At 40.9% G+C, this 15,516-nt stretch overlaps 1 long non-coding RNA gene across 2 annotated transcripts in view; it reads right to left on the reverse strand.

The window, feature by feature from the left end:
- The window catches only part of LOC144221843 (uncharacterized), a 238,470-nt gene extending 233,590 nt beyond the window's left edge, over nt 1-4,880 (reverse strand). For both annotated transcript variants that reach the window (XR_013332202.1, XR_013332203.1), the window contains exon 1: nt 4,670-4,880. This is a non-coding gene — a long non-coding RNA (uncharacterized LOC144221843). The remainder of the gene's footprint in view (nt 1-4,669) is intronic.
- Nucleotides 4,881-15,516: the final 10,636 nt, after the last annotated feature.

Raw genomic sequence — 15,516 nt, forward strand, 5'->3', positions numbered from 1 at the left:
CGAGGGGGGATTGTCCTAGGCCATTGGAATGTCTGAGGGAGAGAAACGAGAATTTGTGACACAGAGCGATACAAAGAGGACACCCTCAGTCCCTTGTCTTCCTAGTCGTTGAGGTCATAGTACCCTTCGAAATGGCTCGGTGGGGCCACAGCCCAGTTGGTAGGGCACAGCATAGTTCCCCAGGACACAGGGAACAGAGGTGGGATCTTTGTACCATCACTCACTTAGACCAACCAGGTTCAAATCCCGGCTCTGCCACTTTCCAACTCTGTGACCTGGGGAAAGTCACTGAACTTCTCTGTGCTTTGCTTTCCTCCTCTACCAATTGGAAGAGTAACAATCCCTACCTAAGAGAGTATTTATGAGGATTAAATGATGTGAATTGTCAATGGTTAAGGAAAAGTGACTAGAACACAGTAAACACTACATCGATGTTAGAGATGATTACTAGACACGTATATATACCACCTGATTTCCCATTGACCGGCTCTACAAGTCAAGGATGAACAAAGGAGAACCAGGCTGCCAGTACTCGGGCCACCACTCTTGGATCCTGGTGGTCTCAGGCTGGCATTGCCTTCAAACCGCACCCCCACCTGCCCATGCCTTTCTCTGGGCTGAGTGGAAGCAGAGGTGTTGGCTAACTCAGCTGAAAGGCACAGACATCCTCATTACCCTCAAATAACCTAATTAACAGAGTCTATGAAAGAAGGCACCGGGCCCATTAACTGAGTATTGGAGTTTAGTTTCTGGAAGGCTGTTCTGAATGGAATACTGGGGCTGATTTACTATTCACAACATAAGGGAGAAAGCAGAACCACTGAGACTTTGTTCTTTATTTCGCTCTGAGCTCCTATTTCCTATACATAAGCACCCCCTCCCTAGGGAAGCACACCAATTGTCTGCAACCTGCTTGCAATGCACCGTGATTGCAGGGAACAGACCAGGGGCTTCGGAATCTCAAATTGCAATGAAATATGTGTTCCTACCACTAAGACTAAAGGCTTCCATCCAGAGAAGGAAGTGTGAGGGCTGTTTCCCTAGCCTAAGCATACATTTTGTGAGCCCCAAGTCAAAACTTAGTATGTCACAGAGAACTTTTGTATGCTGTCTGGTACTGCCCAGAGGCCATCTTAAAGATAACAGTTTGAATGCCAAAACACTGGCCTTTCAGAACTATGAAGGAAAATAGGACAGAATATTTCACTAACCTAAAAAAATTCAGGCACTTACCACATTCATTCATTTGGTGGGGAGGTAAAAAGCAACAAAGAGGGAAGTATTTTAAAAGTGGAAAGCCATAGTTCATTTGTAAGAGTCATTCTCTTGCCCTTATCTTATCTGAGAAGCAAAGAGAAACTGGGAACTGGATCCTGAGTCTCCATGGTGACTCCCAGAGCGCTAGAGGTCAGGGGTAGAACTGCCAAAGCAAGTCACAGCTTCTAATTCTCTGCATGTTCTGTCCCTCAAAAGGGCCAACCATGTATACGTGCCTACGTTCTCCTTTTCATCTGGGGTTGTTCCCAAAGGCAGAGTGTCCACTTGAGCACTTGGGATCTATTCAGTGTGCTCCGGGGTTAGAAGAGAGAACTGTAAGGAAGGACACTCTCCTGACCCCTGACCTCTGACCCCGGCAGAGCACTACTTCAAATCACAGTAGGTGGTCATAGAGTTAACTTATCTAGAGTCACATCTTAGCTCTACCACTTAAAGCTGGGGAACCTCTCTGAGCCTCAATTTTAACATCAGGAAAATGGATATAGTAAGCCATACCTCACTTGCTAAAATAACAGCAGTGGATGTAACCAAAGCAAACCTGGTTCATGCTAAGAAGTCAATGAATGTTCACTGCTTTCCTTTCTGGAAAAGGAAAAATAAATATACATCCACATGTACTCTAGTAACCATCAGCCTTCTAGTCCTCTCCTGGGTTTTTGAGAAGAACAAAAATAGAGAACGGTTTTCCTAGCATTAAAACCCTTACATATTTTGGAATAGAATGTATAGAGATAGGAAATTTTCAAATAAACTGATCAGCACCTCTCCCAATCGGTCCACTAACACACTGTCAGCTACATTCAACACAAAGGTCTACTGAACTCTCGGTCCCTACAATGGGGAGATTTTGATCATTGGCTGGTTAATTATGAAACAAGTTACACTAAAACATAGAACACCACCACGCATGTAACCAGGGCACTGCGTCACCTGGTGGATCTGTAATATAAATTTGAAAGTAAATTCCAAATTTTTTAAAATGTACCCCTTAGTTGTAAAATTATGGTCTTAGAGTTGAACCCCACTTTCTCTTTTGGGTTTTTGTTTTTTTCTCTCCTGCAGTGTGGACTTTGCAGTGTTTTTAATTTAAAAATAGGGGCTTGAACGAGATATGCCCTGAAGGCATTTCTTCTGTAGTCTTTCATGATTCTATGAAGTCCTCAAATCAAACCCCATGTCACATTTTTTAGCAATTAATGAAGGCAGTTTCTGAGAAAGGGAAGTTGAAAGGAAATATGTCTCTACCAAAAGTTACTTATGCCAACTGGAGGCAGAGCTTTTCATAATTTTGCAAGCCACAAAATAAGAAAGTCTGTACTCTCTGTGTCTTTTGTAGAGAGAGGACAATCATGATGAAAAATAAACCACTGAGGGCAGCAGGGAGATTCCAAAAGACACAAGATACAGGGCAGAATCCTGGAAGCAGGTTACATGTGGTACAGTGAAAGGTAAGGAAACAGAGAGGTGAGGATGTTTTGAAATATTTAAAGCCCCACCCCCACCTTCCGTTCCGAGTCTCATCTAGGTATTTTCTAGTCTTCACACACTGCTTCCTGTCAGAAACCATGGCAGATTTTCATCTTCCCCAGCCCAGCTTTCTCTCACCTTCTTTCACACATCCTGTGCTTTTCATACACATCACATTCCGATTACCACGTGCGCTGTCCACCACCAGAGCAGTGTAGGAAAAGCAGTCTAATTAACGATTACCATTTACAATTCTATAGAAGCTGCTTCTCTGCACAGTCAAGAAGCAGCCTGACTCTGGTTTCCCTCTGTGTAATAGGTTTCATTATCCCTAAGTCGTAACTTAAAAAAAAAAAAAAAAAGTCTGATATATTTCATTCAACCATTTGGCACATATCTTTAATTCAAAAAAGAAAGAAAGAAATTATTCATTTAAGAAAGAACCGTACTAATGTGAATCTTTGGAGAGTCTCAGCTATCCCTTATATGGGGTAACTATCTTGAAACTGAAACCACGGATTCAATCTATCAGCAAAGACTCTGGGGAGCCTACCATTCAAGCTATTTCACTAGCCGCTAATGGAGGATGGGATAGATGATTCCTGTTCTTCAAAGAGTTCACGATCTAGCTGACGAAAACCAAAATTGAAATAACACGTTTTAGTTAATAATAACACAACAGTGTAAAATTAGACAACGTCAGTGTAACATGTTCACTACTCCATAGATGGTACCCGGTGATACGAGTTGAAAGGAAACAAAGCCACTGTATCGTGTGGTGGGCTGCAAAGGCTTCCCTGCAGAGGTGGGGTTTGCCCTAGGCCAGCCCAGGCATGGATGGTAGGCTTTGGACTGGCTGGGAGGAGGCCAGGATCCCCAAGGAAGCGAGAGTGGGGAGAACGCCTACCAGCCAGAGCTACTTGCGAAACATGTTCAGAGCTGTGACTGGCTGAAGTTGAAGTTTCATGTAGAAGAGCAAGAGATGGTGATAAAAACAAGGCATCCAGGCTGAAGATAATTTAAAGAGACCTGAGTCTACCATATTGTGCTAATGATATCCTCTCAGCCAATAAAAAAATATTTAAGCTTCTGCTATCTACATGACACCATTAGGGGTGAGGGAAGGCAGAGCAACAAAGAGGAAAGACCTAATTTGAGCTCAAGAGCTAGACATGAAAACAGGAAATGTTAACAATACAAAAATATACTAAACAAGACCCAAAAAAATAATAAAAGGAAGATGAATTGGCAAATAATTACTCCATCTGTAGAGGAAACCAATTATTTTGTCTGCTAAAAATCATTTCCTTTCTTCTGAGAATAATAGAGCCTTCCTTTACTTCTAAGTAGCACTCCCCCCAGCCCCTAGTGAATCCTGTGACATCCACAGGAACTGCCATTTCTTCCACATCCTTGATCCCCTGGCCATTCCCAATGGAAACTCACCAAGAAGTGAGTTTGAGTTTCAACAGCATGGAATTCCCTGGTCCCAGTTTCTTCCAGGAACCAGCTACATCCTTGGTTGTTTTTTCAGTCTTTTCAATAATAATAATAATATGAGCATTTGCTCATCAGCTCTCCCTCTCATAGAGCTCATTCAAACTGGATGCCTGTCACTTGCAACTCAAAGAATCATGTTAAACTTCTGAGTGATTAAAATTTGTCTCGTATTGTAATTGTTTGCATTCCTTTCGTCAAACTTCTGGATATTCCATGCTCATATTTGTGTTACCCAGTGTCTGTGTCTGTGATGTGTCCTAAGCAGACAGCACTAGGTGAATAATACTAGTTGCCATAACAAAGAAACTCCCAAATCTTAGCTGCCTGACCACTTAGGAGGTCATTTCTCACCTTCATAAGCACATACTATTAAAGGAGAGGTCGCTATCCACTAGGTGGTGTTTCTGGGACCAGCTTCTCTTACCTTCTTGCTCCTCTTCCAAGGCCATGATTTTCTGTGCTGGATCCTCCATAGGCAGGGACAGAAAGCATGAAGATGCCTTCTACTTATTAAGCACCTGGGCCCACAAGTGGCTATATCTCTGGTCTCATTCCACTGGAAGAAGGAGGCACACAGACATGAAGGCTGGGAAATGGGATCCCCAGATGGGCAGCCAGGTCCTGGCAGCAGCTCTACACCCTGGAAAGGAGGGAGTGATTGTTGGTGAAAATTTAGCCATCTCTTCCACAAAGTCATTCAAGTAAGGTTGACTGCATTGACCTTACTACAAGAAAGAAAGAGAAAGAAAGGAAGAAAGAGGCAGCAAAATGAAGGAAAAATTCACTGTGAGCTACAGGTGGGAAAAGATTGCTTCTGACTACCTTATAAATGGCAACACCTCAAACACACATTTTTTTAAAAAAAATCTCCCAAATTATTAACCTTGGCATCTAAACTGGGTAAGTCAAAGCTCAGCGTTGTCAAAACTGTCTTCACATAAAAGCATGAAGCAGTCTCCAACAAACTTTCCTTAATGGCTGGAATTCCAAGGATACAGATATCTTCTTAAAAATGCCTATTTCTTCTATTGAATTGAATCCCACCTTCTTTCTCTGTGTGGATAATGAGGGAAAATATACAACCCTTGGAACAAACAGGAAACATTTCAAAGCCTTTCCAGAGATTTTCCAAAATTTTTCATTTTTTTCCCAAAAATGTTGTAAATACAAACTCTTATGGCATAAAAGTTGGGTTCTGGTTCAGAAGTAGGGTTTTGGAGCAAATATCCATGCTTGGGGAAAGGAAGAGAGTGGAAGGGATGGGAGGTTCCTAAAGCAAGGAAGGACCCCAGCTGTGGAGGGCTCTGGGAAGGCTTCCCCAAACACTGACTCCCCAAATATCAAGGAAGATATTTGGCACTGAAGAGATCTTGTGAAGAATAGCACCACATTTAATGTGTTGACTTCCAATGCCTAGCACAGTGCCCAATAATTGGCAAGCATTCAATAAATATTTGGTGAATGGATTAATGAATGGAGCTGGGATTTAGTTATTCTATCTTAGATGCAAAGTGAACATTTGGCCTCAATAACAAAGAAAAAAATCTAGAACTGGGGCACGAGATTGGAGCAAGACAAACAAGAGGCATTTGATGCCAAGTTTCTTTAAATGCTTTTAGTTGGAAACCCATGTGGTCTCAGAGTCAGGAGCCAAGATGAGTCACCAAGCAGAGGTCAAAAAGATTGAGCTAATTAGGTGGCATGTTGAGTCAGGAAGCCAAGGCAACTTTGAGTTTTAAATTATCATACAACCTAGTTGGAGAAGGTCAGTATAGTAAAAGATCTAATTTCTTCCTTCATAGCTTATCTGTGCTACTACAAAATGCAGAACCAGTCTCGAGCAAAACCGTAGAGTAGACCTCATTCATTCATTTCCTCTCCTGTCACCCCCAGAGCAAGTAAATGCACCTCCCTCTATCCAACAGCTTTATATTTTTCCCCTCCACCCCTTCCTTCTTAGGTCTTCCTAGGGCAACACCTCCTGCTTCAGACCTCTCCATCCCGAAAGTACCTTTCTTATGTCATAATCACTCACACCTGCTCTTGGCTGGTAAGCGATGCCTGTTAGTCTGTTCATGTAATCAGAGAGGGCATTAATGGTAAATTCAGCTAAAATATCATCCTGTTTATTGGGGTCTTCTGAAGACAAAACCTTCACCTGATGGAGGATCTCCAATCATGGAAATTTTTGGAGTGCCTGGGTGGCTCAGTCGCTTAAGTGTCCAACTTTGGCTCAGGTCATAATCTCACTATCTGTGAGTTCCAGCCCCATATTGTGCTCTGTGCTGACAGCTTAGAGCCTGGAGCCTGCTTCAGATTCTGTGTCTCCCTCTATCTGCTCCTCCCTCACTCATGCTCTGTCTCTGTCTCTCAAAAATAAAACATTAAAAATAAATAAATAAATACATAAATACTTAAATAAATAAAAGAAAAAAGAAAAGGAAAATTTTCTCTAGTGAAGCAAGGCCATTGGGGAGGGGATCACGGGTAGGCTGAACTTTCCTTGCCCTTTAAAACACAGCAGGAGAGGCAGCCACTCTTTCTGTCAGATCTGGGGACCAGGCTTATCAAATCCTTTTAAAACAGCAACTGTCCAGTTTGAATCAGCACTGAGACACCTCTCCTGGCAAAACCTCAACCAGAGAGGTATGGGTTACAGGAGTGGGTGTCTTTTCAAAACAGTACCTGAGTCATTTCCCTTTAGACCCCTGACTCCTTCATTTCTGGTTATCTCAAATGCTTCTTATAAATTAACAGGTGAAAGCACACAACAGTGGTCTGTGGTGCCCCTTAAAAACTCCTTTGGGGGAAAAAATTCACTTAGTTTTAAGAATAAAATTGAACTTCCCTAAGATTGTAACCATGGCCAAACCACACCCATCTCCCCAGTTTACTCATGGCTGAAGGAGGGACATCATGCTCATAACCCCACTGTGAAAGTGGTTCTGTCTAAAAAGCACTACAAATTACCAGGCTGCCAAGCTAATAAAAGACAAGTGTTAGTGACTATTATGCACACTCATGATTTTACCCATTGTTCCCACCTACTGCCACTGCTGCCCTTTAAATCTTTCCAAAGACAATATGAGATATAAGTGAATTCATACAACTATAGATATGCCTATATCCTTACATAAACATAGATATAGTCACATATATGTGAAGTCACGATTCCTAGAAACATTCCCAAAGGAAGCTGCTTTTTAAGATCTTTTCTTCCAAATAACAAAGTAGCTTATAGTCGTTATTACAAAGTGGAATAGTCTCACATATTCAGCAGACACAACCATACACACTTTCCCTCTTGAATTGGACAACAATGATAACAACAACAGAATACCCCAACAGTGATAAGGAATGTGCTTAAACAAGTCCATGCACTTTATAGAGGAAGATAAATGAGGTCACCCTGGAGCCTATGGGCCGGAGCTAATTGACATACTTAGGGGTTTACCTTAAGTGATGAGCTTGCACCCGAGGTAACTTGCTTATTTATCTGGTACCCCATGAAACCCAGAGCTGTGTCTCGGCAAGCAGGGGATGGAATTAGAGGTACAATGAACTGTATTTACGAAGCAAACCCAGAGAAACCAGTACAAATGATAGGAGAGGACAGAAGGGAAATTGAAAGAGAAATCAAGCAGACAGGCCCAGTCCTTTATGAGCTCTGACACCTGAGGATATCACTCTGCAACTCCACAGCGTGCAAATAGGGCCATGGTGCCAAGTCATAAAGGAAAGGTTAGGTCACATCTGATAGACTGTGTTTATTAAGACAGGAAAATGATACTGCATCCTAGATAATTATCCATTAAAAGTGGGCTTCAGAAAACTTCAATACATCAAATGTATCTTTAAAAACCTAAACAGTGAGAGCATTTTATCTTCAATGTTAACCAATATGACATGTTAGTGGGACTACCAAGCAAAATCAAGAATTGAGAATAATCAAGGGAGAAATGGTCAAAGGCTACTTTCCTATTTTTTTAACCCGCTTAAAGTAGAATATTTTTAATTTTAGAGGAACTCTTTTAATAAATGAGTGTGTTTTCAAATAAACATTTAAAATTGAAGAATAACGCTTCTAAAATGCTTCAAGATACTTCTTTCAGTCATTTACTAAAGTGTATCAGTCACACTTCTTGGTTCGGGGGCTACTGTGGTGAGAACTTTATATTCATCCAAACACGATCCCCTTACCTCAATATAATTTTGCATTTCCTAAGTGTCTATGTAAACAATCTTTTGCTTGTCATTCAAACCCTTGTGGATTCTAAGTCAACTCTATTTAGACAAAGTAGCAATTGTGCCAGGCAGAGTATTGGCCTCAAGAAATATCTAGATCCATCACCAGGGCTCAGGGCCTAGCCGTGAGGAAGCAGGTAAATAGTCCCTGCAATAGAGTTAAGTGCTATGTTAAAGCTGTAAATACAAGGCTTTTCATAAGTAATGGCAAAAGGGGGTAATAGGGCTTAGTGTGTGTGTATATATGTATGCATGTGCATATATGTACGAATAAGTGGAGATATATAGGTACATGATATGTTTTGACTCCCACAACAGTTAAATATTGATTCTCTCCTTCATGAAAATAAAATCATAGCACAGTAATTTGGAACTATAGCATCTACCATCAGGTAAATCTGGACTGGAAACCAGATTGTGCCACTCATTAGCTGTGCAGTCTTGAAGAGTTTACTTGACCTCTCTGAGCTCGATTTCACCTATGAAATAATTATAGTACCTAACAGAGTTTTTAAAGCTCTTCATAAAGGAGAATCATAACTCAGTAATTATATTTATTATTGGTATATAATTGTCCTTTAAAATAGTGTATACTCGACAGACATTCAGAATATTGTTTCTCATTTTAAAATATGGTCTAAAATGTTGTGTTCTAGAATATAAACAAGGAAAGGTTGAGCCCTTCAAACATGCAGGTACACATGCCCAAAAGAACAACAAAAACAGCCAGGCAGGGGTAAGAGCTCCAACTTTTTTGGAAGCTTTCCTGAGTGCCCAAATATTTTTAGAATATTTTTTAAATGGAAAACACACACACACACACACACACACACACACACCCCAAAAGGCATAGAACAAACACCCAGAAATATTTTGCTTCAGTTTTACACGGGTTATTTTTACAGATCTGTCTTGCTGTGTGGATTTCATTGAGAATGAAATGAATCCGTGATATTGCTTCCATGGAAACCTGTTTCTTTGTGATTGGCTGAGAGGTATCCAGGCACTTCAACAATACCCCAGAAAGTACAAGTACCGTTAATATTTAACAGACACAGTAAAATCTACCAACCCCATGGCATTTGTTATGCAACTCACTATTAATAAAGAGATTTGGATTCATCCTAACAGTGTCTCACCCTCTAAATATCCTTGAGAGGTTGTTGTGCTTGTTAAAATCTGACATAGAAAGAAACAGGAGTGAGGAGGACAGGCCATGGAAGAGGGGCATGAAACCTTGAAGGGGTGATAAGATAAAACCTTATCATACTCGTAATTGCAATTGCCTCCATTTCATTTGCTTTATTTCAAGATAGAACTGATTTGAAAGAGAGAAGTGATTTGCCCAAAAGGAATGTTTTGCCATTTTACATTTAATCATGATTAAGAAAGAAAGTATCACGCCACCTAAGACAATTTATGTAACCATGGATGTGCTGGTGTGACTAACCAAGCAAGATAAAGCAGATGATACAAAATTAAATGGCCCAAAGGAAACAGTGTGTATTTATCAGAGTCCCTGGGAAATTGAGGGTTGGTGTTTTGTTGTTTTTTTTTTAAGCATATATGATTTGGAACTCCCAGTGTGCCTTGAATTAAGAAAAGCACTGATATTTTAAAAAAAAATCCATATTTGCAAGAGTTATATTCTCACGTAATCATTTTTTCTATAACACCTACACTGCCTGGATATTTGAGAGCTTGTATTTAAGTTCTATCTACATCACATCAGGAGTAAATCTAGCACTTGATAGGGGAGCGAGAGTACCACCAAATAGCCAGGGTTTTTCAGGTTTCCATATATTATCATTCATTCGACTTAGAATATTTTTGTTTGAATGACTTATTTGGGATGGAGTTTCTCAACTCCCTGTAAAGGATACAATTTAGAAACCTGAACACATATGTTTAGGTTAAAAACCTAAAAAACAATATGGGAATATTACTGTACTTTGAGCTTATATATAAATGACTTGATAGAGAGGTGTTGGTTTTAAATCCAATGAAAATCGGGTTAGAAAGCACTACTGGCCAAAATCCCTAGACAACATCTAAAGCTGAGATTTGCTGATAGTCCAGAAAGACAGCAGCCCGCATGCTTCCAGTAAATCTTTAAACTGATATAAAGTTGAATAATAGGGTAGGTTCAAAAATATATACAGAACAGTAGCTCAGCCGTGATAAATTGATGTAAATTTGTAAAAGACTAAAAAAAAATCATACATCAAAACATTAACCGTGATTATATCTGGGGGCCTATGGTTGGTTTTTGTGGGATTTTCTTTTAATTTATATCTTAGTCTCACCACATTTTCTGCACAAAGTATCCATTATTTAAAAAGGAAAAAAAAGTTGAAGAAACTACCAGCACTCTTTTAATATTTCTCTGTAAGGAAAATTAAACCTTAAATATATAAAGAAACTTGCATGTTTTACAGTATTGTGCATCCATTATCTCATTCCAGACACAACAGCCTGGGAAGATGATATTAGAGAGGGAGTCTCACTCACGGATCAGGAAAATGAAGGCCAGAGGTCAGCCCACTCTGCAGGATGGCTGGGATGTAACAGTCAGAGCAGGGGGATCCTGAGGTCCTTTGAGTCCCAGCTCTTACATCAGATATGACACCTAGTACATTGATGCTTTGCACTTTTTTTTTAATTCATTTCTTTTGAGAGAGAGTGGGGGGAGGGTAGAGGGTCAGAGAGAGAGGGAGGATTCCAAAAGCAGGTTCCATGCTGCCAGCATACAGCTCAAACTCACAAACCATGAGATCATGACCTGAGCTGAACCCAAGAGCTGGACACTTAACTGACTGAGCCACCCAGACGACCCTGCACATCTGTTTAAACTAAGTTATAAGTCCATTTCCACATCTTGACTTTTGTATCCTTCTCTTGAATGTAACACACTGCAGATATGTAACGCAAAAAAATAACTTACAACAATCCCTTCCTTTTTGTATGTTTTAAAACTCATCCTCGAAGCCAAACATTTCCTAAAGAACTGACAGATAGCACATCGATCAATTTTCTCTTTAAACTATTTTCCAGGGATGCCTGGGCGGCTCAGTCAGTTAAGCTCCCAACTTCGGCTCAGGTCATGATCTATCTCAGTTTGTGAGTTTGAGCCCCGCATCAGATTCTATGCTGATGGCCCAGAGCCTGGAGCCTGCTTCGGATTCTGTGTTTCCCCCTCCCCCCCCCCACCTCTCTCTCTGCCTTTCTCCCACTTGTGCGCTCTCTCTCTCAAAACTAAATAAACATTTTTAAACATTAATTAATTAAATCAATTAAAAAATAAAACTATTCTCCAAAGCTTGAAACTCTGAGGTTTGAAAAGATATCTACTTTCCTGGTGATCCGTGCAGCTTTGGAGGAAATGATATAAGAAATAATAACATGAGTGAAATCTAAGCAGTTTATGAAGAACAGTGCCTGGAAAGGGTGAACGGGCACTTCATCAGTGCCGCTGGCTAAGTGGAGAGACAAAGGAGGAAGGCAGTTACCTCCCCATCCAGCCACCCGTCCAATCTACTCACAGAGGGAGAGCCCCTGTCAGGACAAATGGAGTTCCAAGGGACTGTCCCAAGATGCCTGATAAAAAAGGGAGAATAAAGAGACAGATACCCCCACGATGCTGAGATAGAAGAGAAATTGAGTCTCAGAGTTCCTTTCCAGGTTGCTCACTTGTCATAAGGCCTCTGCATCAGCAAAGTCACTGCAAACATACACGAGTCAATTAGAAATGGATGCCCCTTCCCCCCAGCAGAAACAAACTTGACCAAAGCATGCACCTTGGTGAGTGAACATCCCCACTTACTCCCGACCAGAAAATATCATGCAGGAAGCAACCTGCACAACTGTCTGTGGTAGTCCATGAACTAGAAATACAATCAAGTTGGGTCTGCCTCTAAGTGGGAGGTATTTTCGACTTCTTGCCAACAAAGTATCCCGTGCTTAGTATACGCTCATACACACACATCTGATACAAAACAGGGACCAAGAGTCCAGAGGTAAATGAATTATTTCCCCAGTGAAAAGGAGTATGGATACCCAACTCATGAAGTATTGTAAAGATTGAATGAGATAATATGTGTCAAGCACAGAGCACAAGGGCTAGCATGAATCACTCAGTACAATGTTGGTTCTTTGCCCATTTTCTCCTACCAGTACTGAAACTATGTAGATAAAGCTGCTGTTACAGTGGTAATTTTTTTAATAGAGCTCTTTTTTTGCTATAAATCCCAAAGCCTTCATATTTCCCTCACATAGGAACCAACATTATTCCCTTCCCCACCACCATCCTCTATACCAAGTACATTTTAGAGTAGTAGGCACTATGCCATAGACACTGAACCCATCTGGAAGAACTGGAAATTAGTTTTGTATGAAAGGTTAGTGCAAAACTCAGAGCCAGCTCTGGCTTTCCATTTTATAATGAAACTAAAATCTGGCCCATGCTTACAAAAATTTTGCCAGCATTTGCTATGGGCCTGTGATTGTCATTAACCCATGAATCTGAACCCTTGTCAAAGGCAAAAGATTCCAGATCTGTTGAGAGCAGGGCAGAAGTGAGGCACATCTCCCAAATGTCACTTTGCACACTGACCCTGAAAAGAACGAGATGCTGATATACAAAACTGTGTGGGAAAAATGTGCAGAGTCATAGCTTTCAATGAACTTGGGTCACAGTCCTTCCTGCAGTTCTTCTTTCTCTTCCAAATGAGCCTGAGACACAGATCAGCTGTTTCTGAATGTTTACCATGGTTTCAGGGAGCAGCCATGAGTTCTCTCTTTCCCTATAGCTCTTTAGTTAAAACACTAGAAATGTGTAGACAAGGTATCAGACATATCTTGACCCAACTCAAAGGCAGTGGTAAGAAGACAGCCAAATTCTGTGAACATCCCCAATCTTGGCATTGATTGCCAACCCAGCATAGGGTGACACTGTACCCCTGATCCCCTCTCTGAGGCAGCTGCAGCCCTCTCATAACTTCTGGGCCTTAGAATCATACAAGCAGATAATGACAACACCCCTCCACACCACCCAGGTATAGTTTCATAAAATGTCATGACGCCAGATTTTTCTGACCTGTCTTAGCTTTAGCCAGGGACAATTTCTAGAGGATAAAACCCAAGGCGGTGATCTCACTGGTGATATCTTAATAAATGAAAAGTTGTACAAATCACAGAATTTCTGTCATCAAGGCAAGTTTGAAAATAATGGAGGACGTTGTACAGAACACACCAGAATTAAGCAACCCAATCAGAATGAAAACATATACAACAGAGAGTACAAGTGCGTTAAAGCTAAGGAAATGAAAATAGATTCTTTTGACGTTAGGAAAAGGTCAAGGGAGGGAAAAGATAGTAGAAACAAGCTAAGAGCTTTGGGTTCTTCTGAGTTGTAGCAGCTCTTCAGATGAACCTATTGGATGAGACCAGACCTTCCAGGGTGCCACGCAGGCAGGAAAACAAGGCCCTGGCTTTGCCTCTGTCCTTTGACTCTCACCCAACATTGTATACTCCCTGCATCTGATTGACTTTTTATGAAGGACTCAAGTGCCTCTTGGCAAACAACTCCAAATCCTTGACCATAACCATCACTCATGCCCGTAAGGTAAGTTGCTGCTATTATGTAGCTATTTTTAAAAACCCTGAAAAATAAATACAATAAAAACTTGGATTGAGAGTGACTTGTTCTGTGAGTGTTCTGCAAGATGAGTGAACATTTCTAATAAATTTTAACTTGATAAATGAGTGATGTCTTGCAATATGAGTAGTACATGACCCTGAACGTCACACGATCACAACTGAGCCAATGGTGCTTGAAATTCACTTTGATATAGGAGTGCTTTGGATTACAAGCATGTTTCCAAAGTGAATTCACTTGCAAACCAAGGCTTTACAGTTTATGAATAATCGTAATGGAATTTTATAGTTTTTATATGACTTATCTGTCCTGCCATATACCTTAAGCACCAAGTCGAGGTCAATTCACTGCTCTGTAACCCACAGATCCTAATCCAGCACCTTGAATAAAGGAAATATATCCACATTTATTCATTTACACTATATCTATATATTTTCCTAAGTTCAAAATTGTTACTTAGTTAAGAACAACAAGATAGCCATTTGAAATGCAGATGAGAACAGTTTTCAGTACCATTCTGGTTTTCCCTGGATGTACCTCTGCATTCACTCATTCCACAAGGGGACGCATGAGGTACTGGGCTAGGGTTCTCCAGGGTACCAGGCTGAAGACCACATGGTCTCTGTCCATCACCATCCAGGTAGGAAGAACACCAAAGCAAGCATGTTGCTGAAACAATGTAATGATGGGTAGTTTTGCCTCTAAAATAATTTAGAAAGAGAGTGAGGTTGGGATTCTGTCTCAGGAAGTACCTATCAGCTTCCTCCTGCAGGTCCAGGCACCTTCAGTTTCCCAAGAAAGATACAATCACAGCGATGTAGCTAAACATGCATGTAGTCTTTATGACTCAGGGATTCTATCAAGTTCAATACTGATTCCCACCTGGCAGGTCATGGCAAGGGCTCTGGATTTGCTCCACAAAGGGGAACAGTGAGCTGGGACAACCTTTGAGCTATATGCTCTTTGACTATGCTGTGGAAGCATAAATGCAGATGACGCCTACTTTTCTTGAGAAACAATCCTGCTTCCCAGTTAGCCTTCTCATGACAAGGGGGCCCTACCCAAGAGGTAAGAGGCCCAGTGCAATCTCACCGTAACATGTAAGTTCCAAGAGAGAAAGCCTACTAAAATATAAGCTTAGGAGAACAGAGAATGGTTGGACTATCTTTGCGTCATTACCAGGGCCTACACAATGTCTAAGCTAGTAAGTCCTCGAGAAAAGTTTCTTGAATTAATAGATAAATGAATGAATCAGGAAAGGACCCAAAGCAATGACTTTAAAGAGAAGACACCAAACACAGACCAGAGGCCATGCAAAGTGTAGTCTTCTCTCTTCTCTTGTTATATTGAAAATTATATCACCACAACCA

The sequence above is a fragment of the Crocuta crocuta genome, unplaced genomic scaffold, assembly GCF_008692635.1.
Source record: "Crocuta crocuta isolate KB4526 unplaced genomic scaffold, BGI_CrCroc_1.0 scaffold151, whole genome shotgun sequence".
NCBI classification, from domain to species: Eukaryota; Metazoa; Chordata; class Mammalia; order Carnivora; family Hyaenidae; genus Crocuta; species Crocuta crocuta.